The sequence below is a fragment of the Anas acuta genome, chromosome 11 (assembly GCF_963932015.1).
Source record: "Anas acuta chromosome 11, bAnaAcu1.1, whole genome shotgun sequence".
Classification (NCBI taxonomy): Eukaryota; Metazoa; Chordata; class Aves; order Anseriformes; family Anatidae; genus Anas; species Anas acuta.
This window is the reverse complement of record NC_088989.1, coordinates 4,334,061-4,354,806: the sequence shown is the minus strand read 5'-3', so window position 1 is coordinate 4,354,806 and position 20,746 is coordinate 4,334,061. Positions and strand designations below refer to the sequence as shown.

The 20,746-nt window shown below is 52.2% G+C and overlaps 1 long non-coding RNA gene across 12 annotated transcripts in view; it reads right to left on the bottom strand.

The window, feature by feature from the left end:
* LOC137862411 (uncharacterized) overlaps nt 1-20,746 on the bottom strand; it is a 78,630-nt gene that overhangs the window by 29,011 nt on the left and 28,873 nt on the right. The window contains exon 3 of one of the 12 annotated variants that reach the window (XR_011100253.1): nt 16,432-17,780. The exons of the other annotated variants lie outside the window; for them this stretch is intronic. This is a non-coding gene — a long non-coding RNA (uncharacterized lncRNA). The remainder of the gene's footprint in view (nt 1-16,431; nt 17,781-20,746) is intronic. 12 annotated transcript variants of the gene reach the window in all.

The following is a 20,746-nucleotide window of genomic DNA, read 5'->3' as shown; positions in this document are numbered from 1 at the left end:
CACAGCACATGTAAGAGGGTGACAAAAGAGAAAATCTGCTCCAGAAAACAGCAACAAAATCATTCACCTGGTGCTGCAGAGCGCAGACCATCCCTGCCCTCCTGCCCCCGCATTCACAGTGAATGACAAAGCACAAAGCCCGCTTTTAGGACGAAAGCACAAACAGGAGTCACCGCTAAATCCCTTTACATGTTTCACTGGACACATACCTCAGCCGCTTCGGATGAGAGGGCTGCGGATGTGCAGACGTTATGCAAATGTCTCGGCATTTTTTTTGCTCATCCCAAAGTTATTTTGCGCGCACGCATTGTATTCTTGGTATTCTCTTTGCCTGTCGAGTATTCCCCTAGAACGCCTCTAAACAATGAATTCTGCACCTCCCCTCCCCGCAGATGATGTGCTTTTATACCTGAAAACATTTAAGTGGGATTTTTGACTTAGTGCCTTTGTTCTTGTTGTTAAGCCGATCAAGCTAGAGCACTTCGGAGAAAAAGAGAAGAGAAACAATGTTGTTTTGTCTGCTAACATGATTGATGGACAAGTTTCAATTATTGTATCTTCAACTGACTGGGAAGCACTTAAAAAAGAGACAGACTCGTGAAAGATGTGCTCCTTCCCAGCTCAGGGCTGATTCCCCAGAAAAAGTATACAAGGTTGCTCTCTGGTGGTAGCTGCCTGCCTCTGTGCGCAGGGCTCTGCTCCCAGCTGCTGTGCTGCCAGTTTCTGTTAGGGAGCGAGTAGCAGTGTGCTTTCTGAGCATTAAAGTAGGAAATTACATATATATTAATCATTAGTTGTCTTGATTTGATTTGCTTGTAGGGCTTTCCCCTTGGGGCTGTGCCACTCTGATCCAAGCACGGCTGGGACACGCGGATCTGCCCCCCTGAAAACCTTCTCCCAGTTCGCTCATCTCCTGTCATTTTTGTCCCTTTAAAAAGCACTGAAAGACCTTTTACAGAATCACAGTTAGGTAAATGGTGCTGCTTCAAAGACTTATTTTGGCTAGATGGATTTCAGACTGGTGACTGGCTCAGGCTTGGCCACCTTACTTCCATCACTGCAGGTATAAATGCAGATTTCATTTCATGAAGACTGCACTGAAGTTCCTGGCACACCAGTGTTATGAAAGGATGTTTCATGGATCTGCTGCAATCCCCAGGGTGTCACCTGGAGCCAACATGGGCACCGTGCACCCTGCAGCCCACAGTCACAGCAGCGAGGTGCACCCTGCCCTCAGCCAAGGATGGGAACTGCTTTGTAGTCACTGATTGCCCTGCATACGGCCCTGAAACAAACCAAGTTCCTGCCTGGAAATGCAGAGCAATGAGGGAAATCGAAGGGATGTGGAATTCCCCAGTGCCAGCCTGTTCCCAGCACGCAGTGACACGGTGAGGAGCCCATCTGCAGGGGTCCCTAGGGAGATGTTCCCCAAGGGGTACTTCTGAGCCACTCAGGGAGACCTGGCCCTGGGGAACGTGCCCCGGTGATAAGCCCTGCCCAGCAAAGGCTGGCATTTGCTGCTCACCCATCCTTACTCCCTCTCTGATAACCTCTGGCTCCTTTACACCAAGACAGATGTTTGCCACCTTCAAAAAGCAGCCCCACTTAGATAAGGTGCTTCTGTTTGCTGGGACCAGGGGACCTCCTCACCCTCCAGGCCCTTTCATGGGGATGGCATTGCCAGTCGCCACAGGCAGGAGCGTCTTGGAGCCCGTACCCACCACAAACCTCCAATTCCAGCTCAGATTCGAAACCCAGCTGTGCAAGAAAGAAACACTGCAGGGCACGGGTTTGGAACAGCCCAGAAATACTGCAAGAAGCGCCTCCCTAAAGCAGGTGCCCAGGAGCTGGGGTCAAAGAAGGTCCCCCAGAAGCACAGGAGCTCCAGGCTGAAGCAGAGACCAACACACCTGCCCTTCCCAAGCAGGCAGCCTCCAACAGGCATGCATTAGAGAGAGGAGCATCTTAATCATCCACCCTGCTGCAAATACATTCACAGAGCTTTAATTGATTAACAGGCAGTCCTTGCCAGCAAATGAGCGGTTGGCTCCAGGGAGCTCTTGCTTGCTTGTTTTTAAACAGTGCAAAGTGGAAAAATGGAAGGAATAAGCAGCGAAAGCTCCAGGGAACAACGCAGCGGGAGGGCTGGGGGGAGGCAGGCGGCGCTGCTCGGCGCGCTGACCTTCCTGCTGCAGGGAAATGGGGGTCAAGTGGTAGCAGAGCACAGCACCGTGGGGAACGGGGAGGAGTTCAACAAGCGAAAACCCCAAACTGCATCTCTCTGCCTCAAGGCACAAGAGCCAATGTTCCCAGCGATGTGTGAAACTTTAAAGAAGCTAAGGAATTACTAAAATTGCCTACAGCTCAATAAAGTGTTCATCCCTGGTGACGCAGTAGAAATTGGTGCTACTCCTCGTCAGCCTGCTCCCAGCTTGCCATCTCTCTTCTTGCAGCCGTGCTCAGCCTGGGAGAGCTGGCCTGATTTTAAAAAACGTTGTAGACCCAAGAAAGGCACAGGCCAGGGTGAAAACGGCTATGGCAGAGTGACCCGAGCACTGATGGCCCTACCACTATCACTGGGCAGAGGGGTCCACTGGTGAACCTCAGCTCTCCAGCAGGCTTCTCATCATGAGGAGAAAACCCTCTCAGGAGAAAAGCAGGACTGCCAGTCCCCTGCTGAAGCTGCTCCAGTGCAGAAAGATGCACAAGGTCCCAGGCAGAAGGGAATCACCAGAGCATGCCGTGACTGCTGGGCTGTGGCTGCTCCTCTCCTTGTGCTGAGCTCCCTGGGTGCTGGTACTGCTTCAGCTGCAGTGAGGCTTTGCACGCCCAGCTGCAGGGGGGATGCCCACAGGCCTCGCTACATCCAGAAAATCCCTATAATTAAATTCATGCAATTAAAAATTGGCACAAAATCTGAGAGCATTCATGGCAGCGCACAGCTGCCTGGGTGCAGGCAGCCTGGATGCCCCTCTACAGGGCAGGTTTGGTGTCTGGTGGTCGCACCAGCACAGCCACCTGCAGCCAGTGTCACCACCTCCCGTACAACCTCCAGCTTTCCTTGCCTGTACCCAGCACAGGGCACCAAAAAATCCCACTCCTGGACGCCTCTCCAGCACTTTTGTGCCTGGCTAAGGCTGCTTCTGGAAAGCAGGTCTAATCTGAGATGGGTAGGAGACTTTTGGGAGAGAAAAAGCGTGGCTAGATGCAATCACTGATTGCTTTTGTAAGTCAGAGAGTGCAGGAAAACCACTCTTGCTATATTTTCTTGCAATTTTGAAACCCATTTTATAGCAGAAGACGAGCGAAGTCACCCATCTGGGTACAAAATCCTCACCACCATGCTCAGAAGCTCATTTACTCAGTGCAGCCCAAAAGGGAGATGCAATATGCTGTGGCGCTGGGAATCTGGGGCAGGATCCAATAGCAGGGAGATTCACATCAGATTCCAAAGCGCCATGAACCTCAGCCAAATCAAATTACTCTGATTGCCGAATATAGCATTTTCCACCTTAAGTGGAACAGCCTGCCTTGCCTTAACACGCTCCAGCCTTGTACCGGCACAGCACTGAGCGTGCTAATAGAGACGTCTCTCCCGGGGCTGTCACGGCCGCCCACCTGCTGTTTGATGACTTTACACACGTGTGACAGGTAGTAATGTCACTGACAGCCTCTCCTCGGCACCCAGTTTTTATTCATGCCAGCGCCCTGCCTGTCTGCGCCGTTCCAGGAGAGCTTTGCTCGCCGGCGAGCCTTGTGTTGCTCCCCCGCTCGCTCTGTTGCTTATCTCTGCTGAGAAACAGGACTTAATTTTTCTGCTGCTCCATTCTGCCAGTCTATACATCAGCTGAGAAGGAAAAAAAATAAAAATACAGCTCATGACAGGACAGGATCATGACAAGCCGGCAGCGGGAGAAATATATCCAGTGTGAAATCCCCCACAGAAGCACCGGGCGCTCTCCTGACAGAGGATGTGTCAGACACTGAACCAACAACGCCACGCTCGGGCCGAGCCAAAGGCCAACAACCAGCAGGCCCAGAGGGGAAAACAACATCCTGAAGCTCTGCCTGCCACTTGCTCACTAAGCCAATTTCGACGGGGATCCTCGTTAAGTACAGCTGCCCTGAGAGCAGGCCGCGGTGGGAGCAGGCCGCGTCCCCGGCCTCCCTCCCTGGCCCCCCGGCTTCTTGCTTAAAGCAATGCCAAGGAGGTGGCGACAAAAGCATTTCTGAGACTGGGAACTGGCTCCTGTGAGGCTGGGAGTGGGAGAAAGAACACTATTCCCTCCCCTCAGGAACTGTCGTATTAAAATCATGACGAAAATTCAAAGAGTGCTTTGTGTGCCCAAAATGCTTGCAGGGAGGTCAGAGCCCTGGTGCTGGGACAGGGCTCCTCAGGCTCCTGTTCAGTGTCCAGACTTTTGGGGACTCCATCGAAATGACTGTCTTCTATCGCTGTGTCAAAAGAAGCACTACAAACGGAGGTGATTAGACATAGAGAGGTTTAAGCGATCTCTAAGATGGGTTCAGTAGAAGTGAAGAGGCAGGATAAAGACAGCAGGCAGCAGTCGAGCAGCAAGAGAAGCTGTTGCTCTGAATAACTGGCTGTGCAAGGACAAGATGCAAAATGAGCGGTTAGGCAGCAGCCCTGCAGAAGAGGAGGTGGGAATTACAGCATGGGGCAGACGTGCCCTGGTTTTGCAAAATATAAAGCCCTTTATCCCTACAGCACCCAGTGCTGGGGTGACACCAGTAAGGACCCCACTGTGCCCAGAGCAGGAAGGGGTGAGAGGAAGGGGGGCACCAGAGGAGGTCAGGGCTTGCCTTTTGGGGACATGCGGGTGCAAATCAGGTTTATCGTGTTCAGATAAAGAATAAGTCTTAGTGGAGAGCCTGTGAAAGCCCCCAGGTCCACAAAAAGCTGCTTCAGGTGCGCATGGTGTTCAAGGTGTCTGGGGAGAGCTCTGCCCTCCCCTGCTCCAGGCTGCCTGGCTGATGCAAGCAGAACTTGGAGCAGTCCAAAGCCAAGCTCCGGGACCCATTTCAACAAGATAATTGAGTATTTAGACATACAGGCAACCCTGCTAGCTACTGCCCGAGTATTTTGAGAAATGAAGTCCTGGTTTTGCTTCCCACAGCTGCGAGAGCTGGAGGATTGGACCATGCACACCACAGGTTCCTCTCCACCGGCAGCCCCAGGAGCCCACCAAGGGGGTTTTTAAGGTGAAGCTGGGCTCTTACTGCCCACAGGCAGCCTGGAGTTAATGAAATACTACCAAGTGCCATTTGTGTTTTAGAAAGCATGATGATGTTAATTAGCGTTCAAATTAAGCAGTAAGATAGAAGTGGGCATATAATGGACCGCTAATAAATGCCTTGAGTGTGTTGAGAGACGTGGGTCTGGGAGAAGAGTAATTCTAATCACCAGGAGTATTACTGATGGCCCATAGACTCCCTTATTGCTGTTCCAACACGCTGGAATGCTGCACTTTCCCATTAAAGCACCCATTAGCCTTCAGCCCACTAAAAATTTATCAGTGAAGCTATGTTCTGCTCATTTCTGCTCTACGTGTGAGCTAATGAACACGGCCACAGGGGCTCTAGCACCAGCCCTGGCTCTGAAAGCCTGACCTGGGCAGACCCGGCTGGTTTTGGGACACACTGGGGGCCCCCCAGCACCCACCACATCACTGCTGGCACTGCTGCTGCAACAAAACCTGCCCTGCCTGCCTCTCCGTGCAGAGCCGATGTCCTGTGCCCAGAGTGATTGATCGCGGAGCAGCATCGGTTAAAATCACGGTGTTTTTCATTTCCATGTGGATAAATTACTTCTCCAAAAAGCCATTTGTGCTTAATGCCATTTATCTGTAGCACGGTGCTAATCAGCGGCAAAGACGTTTTTGTGCAGAGATTGATCGGCTCCACGCAGGTAGGTGGGACCTTAAATTAAAGCACGAGCACAGCCGTGGTGCCCCAGCCTGCTGACAACACGGCACAGACCACTTAAGGGGCTGATTCTACTTTAATCTACCCTGGCATAAATCAGGAGAAAGACCCGGCTCAGCAAAGCACTTAGCACATGTTTAAGTCCATCAGATTCAGTGAAGTGTTCAAGCATGAGCCGAAGCTCGGCACAGGCAGCGCCACTGCTCCCAGGCTGACGGCTCTCGCCTGCTAAATCGGAGACCAACTGCAAGGCTGCCTCCGTGGCTTTTCATCCAGCTGCCTGCAAAGACAGGGCTCAGCTCCCGCTCCCAATGAGGGGCATTTCTGATGGCAGCAGGGGACTTGGGAAAACCTCGAGAAAACCTTTGGAGAAAAACCAACAGGGTTCGTAACACGTAGCTGGGGAGTGATATTTAACCCAATAAAGAGGGCTGCAAAAAAAATAAAAATAAAAATAAGCCTTGAGGAGGCTAATCACCAAGAGGAAATTAGCTCTGCAGCCTCTGGCTTCCAGCACTGCTCTGAGGTCCTTTCCTCTGCTGAGAAGGGCAAGCAAACACAATAAAACTCCCCCCATCCACTGGGACCTTGTGCTGGTGGGGTAAAGTGAAACAAAGGGTTAAAGCCAGCTGGAAAATATTCATTTTTCTTACTCCAGGTTAGCAAAATAAGTGATTGTAAACACTGAACTTGGGATAATGATGCCAGGCTCAGAGGAGAGGACGCCAGGGCACACTGACATGCAAGCAGCAAGAGGATTTTGTTATTCGCTTCTGTTTCCACCACTAGACTAAACCGAGCTTGGCATTCGCCAAGTTAATAGATGGCCAAAAACACAGCTGGAAATGCAGCTTCCTTGATCCCGGGGCTGGATGCCAGCCCAACCCGCTGCCTGCCACACTTTCCAAGCAGGGGGCGATGCCCCCAGCAATGCAACAGCTCCCTGCGAGGTTCAGGGGTGGCACACGAAGACGACGCAGCCCAGCGAGTCATGACAAGGCACGACAAGTCACAGCAACGCCACGTGCAATGGGGAGAGGACCTGATGTGAAGCACGAGACCAGAAACAGCCAGGGGACAGCTTCTGCTGGGCTGACCCCAGCTGCTGCTGCGGAGCCGAGAACTAAAATGGCTTTTGACAACTGAAACCAGGAGAGCTAGAGAATTCCTTTCCAAAATGATTATTCTTGCTCTGTGGCTAGTTGGCTTGAAAATTATTAATTTTGTTTCCGTATTATTTCATGACACAAGCAGTCGTAGCAGCACAGTATGTCAGGTCAGGTCACCGGATAATAACATGTCAGAACATTTTAACTCCGTGTCATGTCAGGCCGATTCCTTTCGATTATTGTATTTTTAAAATCCATTAGCAGCGGCTGCAGCTCAATACCAATTAAATATACTGTCTTGTTTTCTGGAGTGAAGAGCTTTCCTCTGCTTCATAGCAAAGCAATTTGACACTTGGAATAAAATAAGCATTAATTATATCAATTAATGGAGCAAACCTGGAAAGATGATACCCAGCTGATAAAAGCACGTTGCTCTGGCCTAACCAGGCAGCGGTGGTCTCGGGGAAGGCACCGTCAGGGTGTGCTGCTGAGTGCCTCTTACAGGAGCCCTGAGGACACCAGCACCAGGCTGAGCAGCGCAGCATGCTGCAAACCCTGCCTGCAAACTCCAAAGTTTCCTTTGAAGCCGCTGTTTCTGGACAATTTAAGACACTGGCAGCCGCATGGAAGTGGCCAAAGGAAAATGCTCTCTCATGCCAAACGAGCTGTGAAGGCTTCCCGCTGGCAGAGGGGCTAAGAAGGATGAGGGTTGATCACATTTGAAAACACAAGCTCTCCTGTTGTCAGCTTTCACAAAACATTGGGTATTTGTTTAACAGGGCCTCGCCATCTCTGTGAGCTACTGATCCCTTACAGCACAGGGAACCTTATTCATAAATATATTTAGTCTTTTCCCAATGGTCCCATAACACCCCCCAAGTGACACCAGTGGTGCCGCTCAGCTCCGGGTGCCCAGCCAGCTGTTCCAGTAACTTTTTACAGGAATTGCATTTTTTAATCACAACTTTCCACCAGATCTATTGCCTCCAACCCTCAGGAGCAGGTTCTGTGCCATCCCACGTTAGCCAGCACATCACTGCACCAGCACTCGCGTGGAGCAGGCGTGCCAGAGCCACGTCCTCCCTGGCATTTCTGGAGAGCCCTGGTCTGCCACAGCTGAGTGTAAACCAGCTGAGGACCTGACCTTGGCTGAGAGCAATCCAAGCAGAGCAAAATAACCCCACCGTACAGCTGGGCTGACTGCCTTTAGCCTCGTCATCTTTGCCTTTTATGAATGAGGAGCGATTCACAGGGCACAGCCTGGAAATTGAAGCCCAAACGTGACGGCGCTGGGAGAGGGCTGCGGGCTCCCTTTTGGGTGGCAGCACACAGATACAGCACAGCCACCTCCAGGAGCAGCCTTTCCCCTAACGAGGTCTGACAGGCGCGGTTTCCCCACTGGCAGGAAGCGATGACGGACAGATTTTCCCTGTGCAAACAGAAAGCCTCCCCTGCAGATCAAACGCGGTGTCACAGCCCATCCCGTGGCTTCGTCTGGCTGTCCCTTGCCATGTGGAGGCAGGTGCAAAGTCCCCAGCCCCTCGGGGCAAGAGTGTGGGCTACGAGGGGAGAAGGGAAGATAATGTTCCCTCATCACATCCCTTGATTTCAATCTCATCTAATTAAAGCCACTCACAAGAGAGCTGGAGATCCTGAGAGAAGCATCCCAAAATGGGATGCTGCTCCTCGGGCAGGTGGATAGCTGGGCTACCATGCTGGTACTGCCCAGAAGCATTCAATGAGCTCACTCCTTGAACCCTTAATCAACATTATCTCCTCTATGAGAGCAGACCACCCGAACATTAAAGTTTAAGGCCCAGAGCAGTAACAAACACCTAGCGTAACTTCCCTGCACAAACCCAGCACAACCGATTTTGGCCTGGGACGCTTGTACAGGGTCACACGCTTCGAGAGGCTGTGTGCAATTTTGCAAATCACTAGTCTCTGTCATGGACGAGTGACTCACAGCTTTTTTGTTATTAAAAACAGAACGCTCCCATCTATGCATTATTAAAACATCATGTGGATGTTGGTATGCGCACAAGCACGAGCCCCTGGCTTCCTGCGTTCACTCGTTGGCTCGCCGATAGCAGTAGGCTGGGACTCACGGGGTAAAGACCCGGCACAGATTTTTCCCACGGAAACGTGTGGATAATTCCCCTTTCTGCTCACGAGTCTGGCAGTAATCTGATCTGCTCTTCAGATCCAGGGCAGCAGAGTGGGCCCGGGTGAAGCTCTGCTCCGACGTGTTACATCCATGATTACAAGCTGAGTGTGCAGCCAGCTGCGACACCAGCACAGCCCCACCACAGCCACCCTGTGCTCATCACCAAAGGTCCTCATGAGCAAGAAGTGGTCCCCAAGGGCAGGACTGAGCACCTTGGGGCTGCCACAACCACCCCCAGCTCCACCTCCAAACCAACTCGTGGCTGGCGTCGTGGTGCCAGGCTGGGCTGCGAGTACGGCAAGGCACAAAAAAATAGAAAACCCTTCCTTGTGACTGAGCCCTGGACATCCAGATCTGAAAATTCTCATAGTCTCGGTCTCATTAGGGAGGGCTGAGACATGGTAGCACTAAATGGTGCGTTCAGGGAGGGAGAGGAGCTGAAGCTATTCACAAATTTGCATTCAGTCCAGACTGCTGAAATGCCCTCGCTAAGTCGTGGAATAGCTGATTGTGGAAACAGACACACAATCAGGATTTTTTTAAACCTAAATTGCTTATTTTTAAGTCAAATTGCATTTTATGAGGAAACTGGATTTTAAAAGCCTTTAATGGAAAGGTAAATTAAGAAGAAAATTATGAAAAAACTTTGTTTTGGGTCAAATGTCACTTTTGATCTGATACAAAACTCATTTTTTTTATTCTTCTTAGTGGAAAAAAAAAAAACTCCATTATGATTTCATCAAGCTAATCCTGTTTTTCTACATTTATCAAGGACCCTTGAATGGCAGTGGTGTGCCCAGAGGGGACCCGGGACATCTCCGTGGCCCACCAGCAGCCCCCAGGCTCGGGGCTCCTTTCCTTCAGCCCCTCTGGGCCCTTCAGCTGGGGCAAGGAGGAGCAGCAAAGCTTCGTGGTTTGGGCTCTGCCAGCTTCGAGGCTCCTTCTCCTCTCTTCCCCTCTTGTTTGAGGCTTGTTCACCGCTGCCATTAGCAGGCTGGGCATCCTCAGCCTGTCACGCTGATGTGAGGACACGAGGCTGTGGCTCCCTTGTTTAATTACAGCTGAAGTGCTGTACCCATGTACTCCACAGTCTCTAACTCTGGATGTTTCCGTATGAATGATGATCGGTAGCTCAGCACAGAGCCAACCAGTGCTGGCAAGGCTCTTGCACACACAGGCTGTGAGCAGGGCTGTGGGTGACTCTGAAAACCCACAGCTCGGCAGGGTCCCCAGGCTGCGAGTTGGGGTGAGAGAAGGTCTGGGTGGGGAGAAATTTCCTCCCGACCACCAGGAGATTTCCTGAAGGTGGAGAGGTAAATAGAAAGGAGCAGCAATTGAGGGAAACACAGGATTCACAAAGCAAATCCCTTGTTTCCCCTTAAATACAAGGGTGGCAGCAGCTGGGGGAGCTGTGCTGCTCTCTGCAGCGAGATGCTCCTGCCCTGCAGTTTGGCTCGCTTCCACCTCCAGCTTCCCTGCACTCCCACGTGCCAACATCATTATTTTTTTGCTCCCAGCTCTGAGGCGTTCAGGTCCACCCAAGAGGTGGCTGCACTTCATTTGGCAGCAAATTGCGTATGGAGCCCGTGTCAATGCATGTGCTTCGGCGAGCCTTCAGAGGGAAGGGCACAAAGCACCACGACGACAACGTGCGTCCTCCCCGAGCCTCCCCCCGTCAGCCGGGAGGCTCCCCAAGCCCTGCTCGTGTCGTTTCAGCTCAAGCTGCTGCTAAAACCCTTCAGCAGCAGAGATCTCCCCAGGAGCTGTGTGGGACCCACAGGGCCGGGGGGACACCGCCTGCAGGGACCCTGCTCGCCCCGCGGCGCTGTCTCGCGCTGCCCTCTCGTCCCCGCAGCCCCACTCTCTGGGAACGGAGCCTCTCCAAGCACTGGGAGTGGTTTCCATGGAAATAAAGAAGAGTTTCGCAGCCCAACTCCACCAAAACACCGACTGGCTCCCTGTGCTTCGCAGGCCACTTATTAATTGATAACAGCAGCGACACCAGCAGAGGCTGAGATGCCGTGGCAAGGTTAACTTGGGTTGGGACAGGAATTATCTGCTGGAGCCATCACTGGTGCCCAGGAGGAGCCCAGGACTTTTCAGTGCCCGTTTCCCTTGCTGTGCCCGCTCCCTCCTCTCACGTCCCCATCACACTGGGATGCACGGGGGCCTGATCCTGCCCCCAGCCCACGCCAGCCGTCCCTGCAAGGGCTGCCTCGCTCCCAGCCAGCTTTCAGCCCAGCCAGGACCGAACCAGCTGGTTAAATCACATCTCCTCTGCAAGGCAGGGATACAAGCATTGCTGTTCATAAACAACTCATTTCTGAAAGTAGGGGGGAGCAACAGAGCAGAGGAAAACACACAAACGAGGAAGATGATGGAAATTATTCACTGACAATAAGTACACGTACGAGCATCCTGGATACACCCTTAACACTTTGCACAGCATCAGCTGCAGCCCTTCACAGCCAAACCCCACCAGCTCATCCTGCACCGTGCTCCACCCCTCCCTTACAGCACAGAATGAGCACCACGGTAAAATACCAACAAAACACCTTCAATTGGCAGAGGACAGACAGCACCAGCAATATGCACCTACTGATCAACAGCTCCGACAGATGCTCGGCTGCAGAAAGTCTGCATGGCACCTGCGTGACATTTAAAGGCAGAGGCAGCGTGAGGGATGCAGGCACAGCAGAGACCACAGGTTGCATGGAAATTCATTTCCTTATTTAACAACTAGCTGCTGTGGTGGTCTGTTTTTTCCTAAAAAGTGCTGCTGGTCAGATACATGGACCCAGATCCTCCCCAGTGTGTTCAGGACCCTCAATATCCTCAGAGATCTGGGCTTTTGCCCATCATACCTGCATGGAAACAGATTGAATTGGAATGCTTTTACTGCTGTTTCTGGATCATTTGGGATGCTGGGCAAAGCTTTTCCTGATGAAGTAGCTGTCGAAGGTGGAGGTCTGGTCCTTACTGCCTACATCCTGCCCGCGGCTCTCCTGCAAGCCTGGCAGGGAAGGGGCAGCAGGAGCAGCCCTGGCTGCGGGGATGGGTACATCACAGCACCACACAGACAGCACACGAGTGCTTTGTTTTAAGGGAACCACCCTCATGTGTGCTGGCCACCTGAAACTAGTAAAACAAAAATCCAGAATGAAAGATAACAACACAGGATTTCTTTGGAAAAGGTCGTTTTGGGGAAAAGTGCAGTAAAGAGATCAGTTTTTGCATTAGTGTCCTGCACAGACGGGAAGAGCAGCTCAGCTGCAAGATGTAGCTCCATACTGACGGCCCTTGGGGAAATGCTTTTCTACATCCTGGTTGTGCACCCTCTTCACTGCTCACTTTGGGGCATGCTGAAGCAGTTTGGGCAGCCAGCCTATCATTAACATGCATATCTAGGAGTGATGTCTCATCAAAACTGTCTAGGACATATTTTAGCACATCAGAGCTTAGAACTGAAGATGCTTACACAGAAATACACAGATGGGTATCGGTGCAAGATGGAAACACTTCAAAATATGTGTGCTACTTGCAGCAAACTTTGTCTCACTGATCCTTTCCTCCTTGGAAAAGCTCGTGAAAGTCCTTGGGGGGACTCCAGGTCGTTCTGAGCTTGTGGGAGGAGAAAGGATGCGATTAACGCCCATCTCTTGTAAGGAACGAGCTGTCCTGTTTCTGCAAATCTTTGCCCCAGAAACACAAGCACGACCGACCACAGGTGGAATTGCAGCACGCTCTGCAGTTCCTGCTTTATTTTCTGGCTCTCGCAGCGAGCCAGCCTGATTACCCTCATTTAAAACACGATTGTTCCCAGAACCGCTGCGTGCAAATCCCTCACTGGAGGGGGATGCAAAGCAGAACAGGTGGGAGAGCACCCCCCTGCCCACGCCTGCCATCACGCTGCCAGCAACCGAGCCGTGCCCGCAAAAACTGGGGGGAGCCAGAGGGTGGCTGAGCTGTAAATAGAGGGAAACAAATCCTGCGGGGAACACGTCCAACAGCCGCCAGCTCCCAGGGGCTGGAGCGCAGCCCAAGAGGGTGGCAGGTCCTGCGCTCGCTCCAAGCACGCACACGCTCGCACAGCCCCGAGCAGGTTTAATTTGCTGCAACTGTTTCAACAAACCCCGAGCCCTGGTAATGCTGTTACACGCTGAAATTGCTCGGTGTAAAACAACACTGAGTGGAAAACACTGCGGGCGTGGAGGAGCCCCCTCATTTCTTCAGCACCCAGTCTGTTCCTGGCACCTGGACTTTGTAAGGAGAAGTTAAAAAAGCCTCCAAAAAACACCAAAACACCCCAGAGAGCTTACAAAATGTGTTTTGCCAAAGCAATCTGATTTAGTACTGGGGGTTAGAGGAGATGCAAAAACTCCTCAAGTCCTGGTGTGTGCCTGAAGGACTGAGCTCAGCGCAGAGCTGATGCTGAACATGTTTTTAATTCAAAGTCTGTGTAAGAACACCAGGCACTTCTTGTCATGGCCGTCCCGTTTGACAGCAGGGTCTGAGTGTCCTGCTCAAGGTTCCTGCCAGAGCCCTGAAATTGTCCAGCTTGCCTCATGCCTTCTGCCTTGCTCTGACTAGAGAAGATGCCCTGCAGTTTCACGAGGGTACGAGGGATCCTAACGCTGGCGGTGTGATGCTTTGCTAAGCCGTGAGGGTGATTCATCCCTGGCTGGACCAGTGCTAGCTCCAAACACAAGTGTAGGAAATTCCTGCAGGGGCTGAAACTCCCTGGAGGAAACCAACACAAATCCAGAGGCTCAGCCTCCGGACAGCCACCAAAGCAATTCACTTCCCTGCTTCAACAGCAGCCCCCGAGCAAAACCCCGATGCCACATCACAAAGCCACCAAGGCTCAGCTGCAGCCCAGCTGAGTTTCGCCTTTAGCTACAATAACATGACTGTGTTTTGGCTGGACAGGCTGACATTTCCCCGTCTGCGTGGGCTTCAGGCTTAATTTCCATCACCCAAGGCAATGGCCGTGCACCCTGATCCCGAGGAGGTGCCAGCCCAGAGCTCTGCACCATGCCCAAGGCTGCACTGCTCACACACTTGTTCCCTGCCTCCTGGAGACCCCGGAGAGCTCAGACCTGCTGCTTCAGCCACTTAATCCGTGCTGCTCCTTCTGCCAGTTAATCCACTCTGCTCCCTATGCCAGGCCTCCTGCAGAGGCACGGGGAGATGCGGGGGGACCTGCAGCACGGGGCTCTGCTGCAACCACTCACCCCACCTCACTCCTGGCCCTGGCATCAGCGGCCAGGGCTCACGGGTGAGAAAAACAGAGAAAAAAGGGCTTTCTTCCACCAGCCTCACTGCTGGGGCTAAAAGGGCTCATTGCACCAGGGCTTCCTGACGGGGGAAGGGAGCAGCCCCCGCACCATCCCCATCCCGTCCTCTCCCCGCGTCACATCCTCGCCAGGGCTGATTCAGCCGCACACAGGCCACATGGTGAATCACACAGGGAAATGCTGCGGGCTAAAAATAACCCCTGGCTGTTTTTGTCCTGCCGAGATATTTTTAAGCTGCTGGCTTTGCCAACCCGGGACCCGACACCAGTGAAGCGAGCGCTGTAAGGGCGAGGGCTGCTCAGCGCCGGGCGAGGAGCTCCGGCTCCAGCTGCTGTACCCCAACCTGTGGGGTCAGCTGCCTGAACCCAGCACAGCCACCCGTGCACACCAGCTTGTCACAGCCAGCACGGGATAAACCCACAGCACCAGCAGAGCCGGGTAAGCAGCCCTTTGAAGCCCCAGCAGCAAACACCTATTCCGGTGGTTTCGGCACTTCGCCTCTCTTTCAGCTGGCAGAGCCACTGCCTCAATCGGGAGCAGCTTCAGCCAAGAAAAATAAGCACTACCTTCCATTCCCAGGCTTGTTTATCATTGTCACGATGCTCTGCTCTAACCGGGAGGCTGCATTATGCATCATGCTGCCTACTTGCAAATAATAAGCTACATGTGTAAATAGGCTCCACTATTTTGAGTTGAATAGCTAACAAATGAGCAAACAAAAACTCCGCAGCCCTCCACGCTCCTGTTTAACTGACGCAACGGATGCCTTTATGCATCCCGAAGGTGACACATCCATCACGCTGAGCCCCAGCGGCTTCTGCATCGCTGCCAAAACCCCAAAGCGCGGGGGCTGGCAGCAGGCGGCGAGCACGGGGCTGTGGTCAGGCTGACACAAGCCCTCGTCTGTGGGCTCAGACCTAAAACTGATGTGGTATTTGCTCCTGCTACATCATCGCCATCGCAGTCACCGTGCAGGCTCTGTGGGGATGGTTTCAGCCACACGATGTGCATGGCCTCGCACTGGGCAGGAGGCGTAGGGCACAATGAGGGTGTTTGGTCTGAGCAGGGGTCCCGTGGGCACCCGGCTCTGGATTCGACCACTGCAGCACCCCTGTAATGAGCCCGTATGGATTTGTGAGGGCTCTCATGCTGCACTGCTCTCCTAAGTCTATTGAAGCCTCTGCAAATGGTGTTTCCCTCATCGCAGCTCTGCCTTCTTTTGTATTCTTTAATTTTCTGCCATAGTCTGTATTATTATCTATTGTAAGAAGAGTTATTTAAGAACCTTTGGACTATAATGGGCTTGGCATTACAGGAAAATAAAGCAGCTCTCCAGGAAACTTGTGCTGATTTCAGCCTTCCCATTTACGCCGTGATGCATCACACTGTGCTCTAATGTCTCACTAATCTGCAGCTCAATCTGCTGTTAAACGGGCTGGTGATGCAGAAGCCACTCACTGAGGTTGCTTGATATTCAGCTGCTGATTGAATCATTTGCTTCTTGCGATTTGCAGATGCGCCAAAGAGCCAGAAGCCCTTTTTCTTCCCGAAAAGTTAATTGGATCAGAGCTCCTCGCTGGCAGCTGGCACCCAGGTGAACTCCAGCCCTGCAGAGGGGCTGCCTGGCAGGACCAGGGTGACCAGGGGACAGAGCCTGGGGACAGAGCCCAGGAGCTGCCTCCTGCAGGGAGGGAACTCGGCAATGTCTCAAGAACTTCAAGAAGGCCCCGTGGCGATGCCAGCCTCACTGCTCCATCAAGGCACAGCCCCATCCCACGGCATCACGCAGTGGTTTTGCTCCCATCAGACATTCCCCAGGATGAATTATCCCCACCATGCTCCCAGCTTTGTCATTTGTGAGAGCTGATTACTGCCAGCGGTCCCTTTCAGCACGTCCCACCCAGCTACTCACAGGTACAGCTCCCTCCTCGCCTGCAAACTGAGACGGCTTCAGCAGCACTCGGGTTTTGTTATTTTTTCCAGACTTCAGCATGTGACACGCCGCTTGCCATCTTCCTCAATAATTAAGCAGTCGGTGCCATTGTCAAAGAAGCACTTCACTACACTTGTACCAGGTTTCCGACCAACTGCGGTCCCAAGCGAGGCGGCGTTAGGCACCGGGGCTGCAGCTCGGCGATTACGGGGCTGTAAATAACGCCTCGGAATATACGGTTTGTTGTGGTGATAACACACATTTGGTGGGTTACATAAATTGGAGCAATCCTGCTGACAGAGGAAAAATAGTGGTGTGTAATGGTTTCCTCCAGTTGCTAGGAAATAGAGTTAGTGCTGGGCTCCTCGCACGCCTCGGTGCACGCTGGTGACAGATGATGGATGCGGCACATGTGCGGCGCCCGGGCTGTTAGCGAGCCCTGACCGAGGGGAAGGCAGCCACGCAGTGACAGCAGGAGCCATTTAACAACAATATATGCATTTTTCATTACGAGAATTACATTTGTTTGCCCAAGGCGTTTAGGAAAATGTAAGCAAAGAATAAAGTTCGATGGAAAGGGACAGGTGGTCTGTGCCGGCAGACCCAGGAGCGCTACGCAGATGCTCCAGGTCTGTGCTAGGGGTCTTCACACCTGCCCAAAGCCCTAATTGGGATGGGATGTTTTAAAAATGGCCTTTTACAGCACTGCAAAGCTCATGTCCCCAAAGGGCCAGATACAGGCTCTGTCCCAGGTGCAGGCGGTGGGGCAGCCCATTCCCCTCTCCTTGTCTCCCTGGGGCTTGTCTTGTGCTGCAGCAGGAGCTGGGGCTGGATCCTGCTTTTGTGGGCATCTGCTAAAGCCATTGCAGTAGGTGGCATTGGTCCCGTGCTCCACTTGGCTGGAAATGGCACAGGCATGGCCCCAGCAGAGCCTGACTTTCTTTTCGGAGTGACAAACTTTCCCTAAAAGAAGTTTCAAACTTCTCCTGCAGCCCCGGGTGCCACGGGACACCCGTGCGTCCACGTGCAAACTGTTCTCTCCCAATAACCCCGGGCTGCTTCATCACGTCCTCACGAACCCACCGCCTGGGCTCAACGTCAGCACAATTCCTGAGCAGAGCAAGGTCGCCTCCTTTCCCACAGAGAGGAGGGAAGGGCCCGGCTCCAGCCCCACATGGAGACGGGAGGACAACGCAGCTCTGCGTTTCTGGCCCGCGCTCATCCCCAATCACAACCATATGGGAACAGGAACGTGCCTCCATAGCCGGGGGCTCGAGGCAAGCAGTCGCTTTCGATTGAGGAGAGACGCATCGTTTCCCCAGGACGCACTATTAAAGAAGAAAAGCCTTGCCAATGTTACGCTTTATAATGCAATAATTTCCCTAACAGCCCAACATGGTTCATCAGCATGTGATCTGGCATGTGATCAGCTTTCCTTTCAGCCATCCGGACGGGCTGCAAGAGGTGAGGGAGAAAACAGACACAGGATCTGGTTTGGTTTTCAACAAATTCTTGCACCCTGCCTTGGCGCGTTTCTGTCCCCATGGGTTCACACCTGTGGTGTGCTGCTCCGAAACCTGGCCACGGCCCCCACTTCGGGCCAAAACTGTGAAATATCAGCTCACCTCAGCTCTGCCCGCAGTGCCACGGGGTGGGGGCACCGCTGCAACAAGCCAGGGAGCCCCAGAGTGACTGTGTTTGGTTCATTATCAGCGAGAAGCCTCTCCCCAGGCACAGCCATCCTAGCAACCATTTCAGCAACGCCAGTTAAATAACTGCCTAGCATCACCTGAAAATTCAGGTTAGCAGCCTCAAGTAACTTCATCATCATTTTAGGGGGAAAAGAACCACCTCAAAGTCAGCATCCTTACACACAGTAGGGAAAATGGGCAATGGTGGTGCCTCCAACCGTGCTGCCAAAGCTTGGACCAAAGCTTGCTGTCCCCAGTTTGCTGCAGAGCCCACACCATAAATGAAATTGGTGATCTGCTGCAGTCCTTACGCACACCCACACCCCGTCATTAGCACCAGATGATGCCTTGGGAGGCAAAAGAGGGAAATCTGCCATGGGGTTTCCTACAAGGAGGTACAGGTTTTGTGGGGGAAATATCAGCAGGAGCACAGCCCCCGTGTGCCTGCACACGAGCTGAGCGTTTCAGGCGGTGCCGTTTGGCACGCGGTCCCGCAAAGGCTCGAGCAAGTGGGAGACAACGTTCCCCGAGGGAACGAGGAGCTTCAGCTTTTGTAGCACAGCAAGCATGCAAACACGGTATCTTGAGGGAATAAGAAAGATAAGTTATGTCATTTCATCACTGTTCTTGGAACGGAGACAAAAAAGCAAAAGAAAACAAAACAGAGCACCCCCTGGGATCCATAAAGAGGAAACTAAAAATATGATAAATAGGCTGGATCCGTATTTTCTGAAGATGACATGTTGCAGCCCGTGTTATATATCTGGATTCCTATTGTCACTAAGGATAGAAATTTTGGCATGAAGTAAGTAAAGGAGAAAACTGAAATTTCTGCCACACCACAAACCAATAAGCACTGGTAGGGAGCCATCTACTAAAAACCCCAGCCAGAAATCCCAGCCCTGCAGGACAGGAGGAAGGAGGAGAGCACAGGAGCACCAGCTTTCTTTGCCAGCGGGAGGCAAAGGGTTAAGCAAAGGTCCAATTTCTTGTGTTAACTTAAAGCTTGAGGAAAGCTGAGAATTAAAAGATCAAAAAAACACTGCAAAGTGTGTAAAGGTACTCATAAATCCAAGGGAAATAATACGTGCTAATAAATGCTCAGGGGATTGCTCAAAATGCTGTCTGTGTTTATAATCAAGCAGGTACCACGCTGCAGCCTAGGACACCACAGTCTGCATTGGGATTTACCCACAGAAACGACTCCCTGAGGAATCTATGTACAAAGCAGAGGAGCAAAAAGACAAGCAATATTAAAAATAAATTCAGAGAAGCCAGAAAGCCAGGAATCTGATGCAGTTTTAGAGGCATGGCAACATAACAAGAGCAGCAGCACATAGGGACAGGAAAACCCTCTGCTTTTAGAGCTGCTTGGCACCAGGCATGAAATCTTCAGTTTGAGATATAGGGGAGGAACCTATATATTAACACATCGTGACAAGATCCAACTACCCTGCTGGCTTTCCCAGAAAATAGGGGTCACGCAGCCAGCCTGCCTGCCTTCCGAGCTGGGGGATTTTTCCTTATTTTCTTCCTGACTCTGCTAAATTAGCAAAGCCTTCCTTGGTTAACTCTCGAAGCCCCAAAATGAAGGCTATGAGTTTGCGGTGTTTTTTGGTCCCTGAGGCTTCAGATACGTCTCCGGCTCCGTCCCATCCCTGCTGCAGGGGAAAGGATGGATGGGTGCATCCAGACAGATCCTGCCCCGGAGCCAGTGGCACAGCTTTCCCGTGGCTTTCCAGTGATGTTGCTGAAGAGCCAGCAACATAACCTCTTAAAATCTTAGTTTTTAATATCACTGGATGGTAAAACACAGTCAGAGCTGGCAGTTTTGATCATTTATGGCAAAACACTACATTGAGCAGAGGGTTAAAAGTGCACAGGTCTGGTGCTGAGCACTAAGGTTTGTGCTGTGTCACCCAAATGCCTGTTCAGGCTGGTTTGTTGGTTTCTTTTCTCCTAGCTTAAACAGCTCCGGGCAAGCGATCCCCTACCCAAAGGAAGCCACCACAAATAGCTTGGTTTGCAGCTAGGAGGTGGCTGCGCACCATGATGGACACGTGGCTGCGGGCTGCTCCTGACTGCAGCAGATCCACTCTGACAGGGCAGGACTCACACAGTGCCTGTGAGCACCAGGCAGAGAGCTGATCCAAGATAACCAGGGACAACCAGTCGTGACACAAGGGCTTCCATGTGCCCCAAGTCCAGCATCGGACCCCTTGATTTTGTGACTATATACAGATGGATGCACCCCTGGATCTGAGGGAGCTGAGAGGTACCCAGGCAGCAAACTCATCTGCACATCCAAATGAGAGGGAATAAATCCATACAATTGCCTTTTCCTGCTCATTTCGATGTGTTTGAAAACCTGCTTTGCTCCTTCAGAAACACTTAGACCCACTTCATAAGCAACGTGCATGACCCATTACACACAAAAGGCATTTCTCTGATTTTGATGAGCTCTGCGGGGATACCTCGCGTGGGAGATGGGAGGCATGGGGCACGTTCCCCAGTGGGACTTTACAGGCAGTCCTGCACCCGAGGGCCTTCCTCTCACCCCAAGAAGGCAGCTCGGTGCTGTGTGTGCCCCTTGGCAGGCTGAG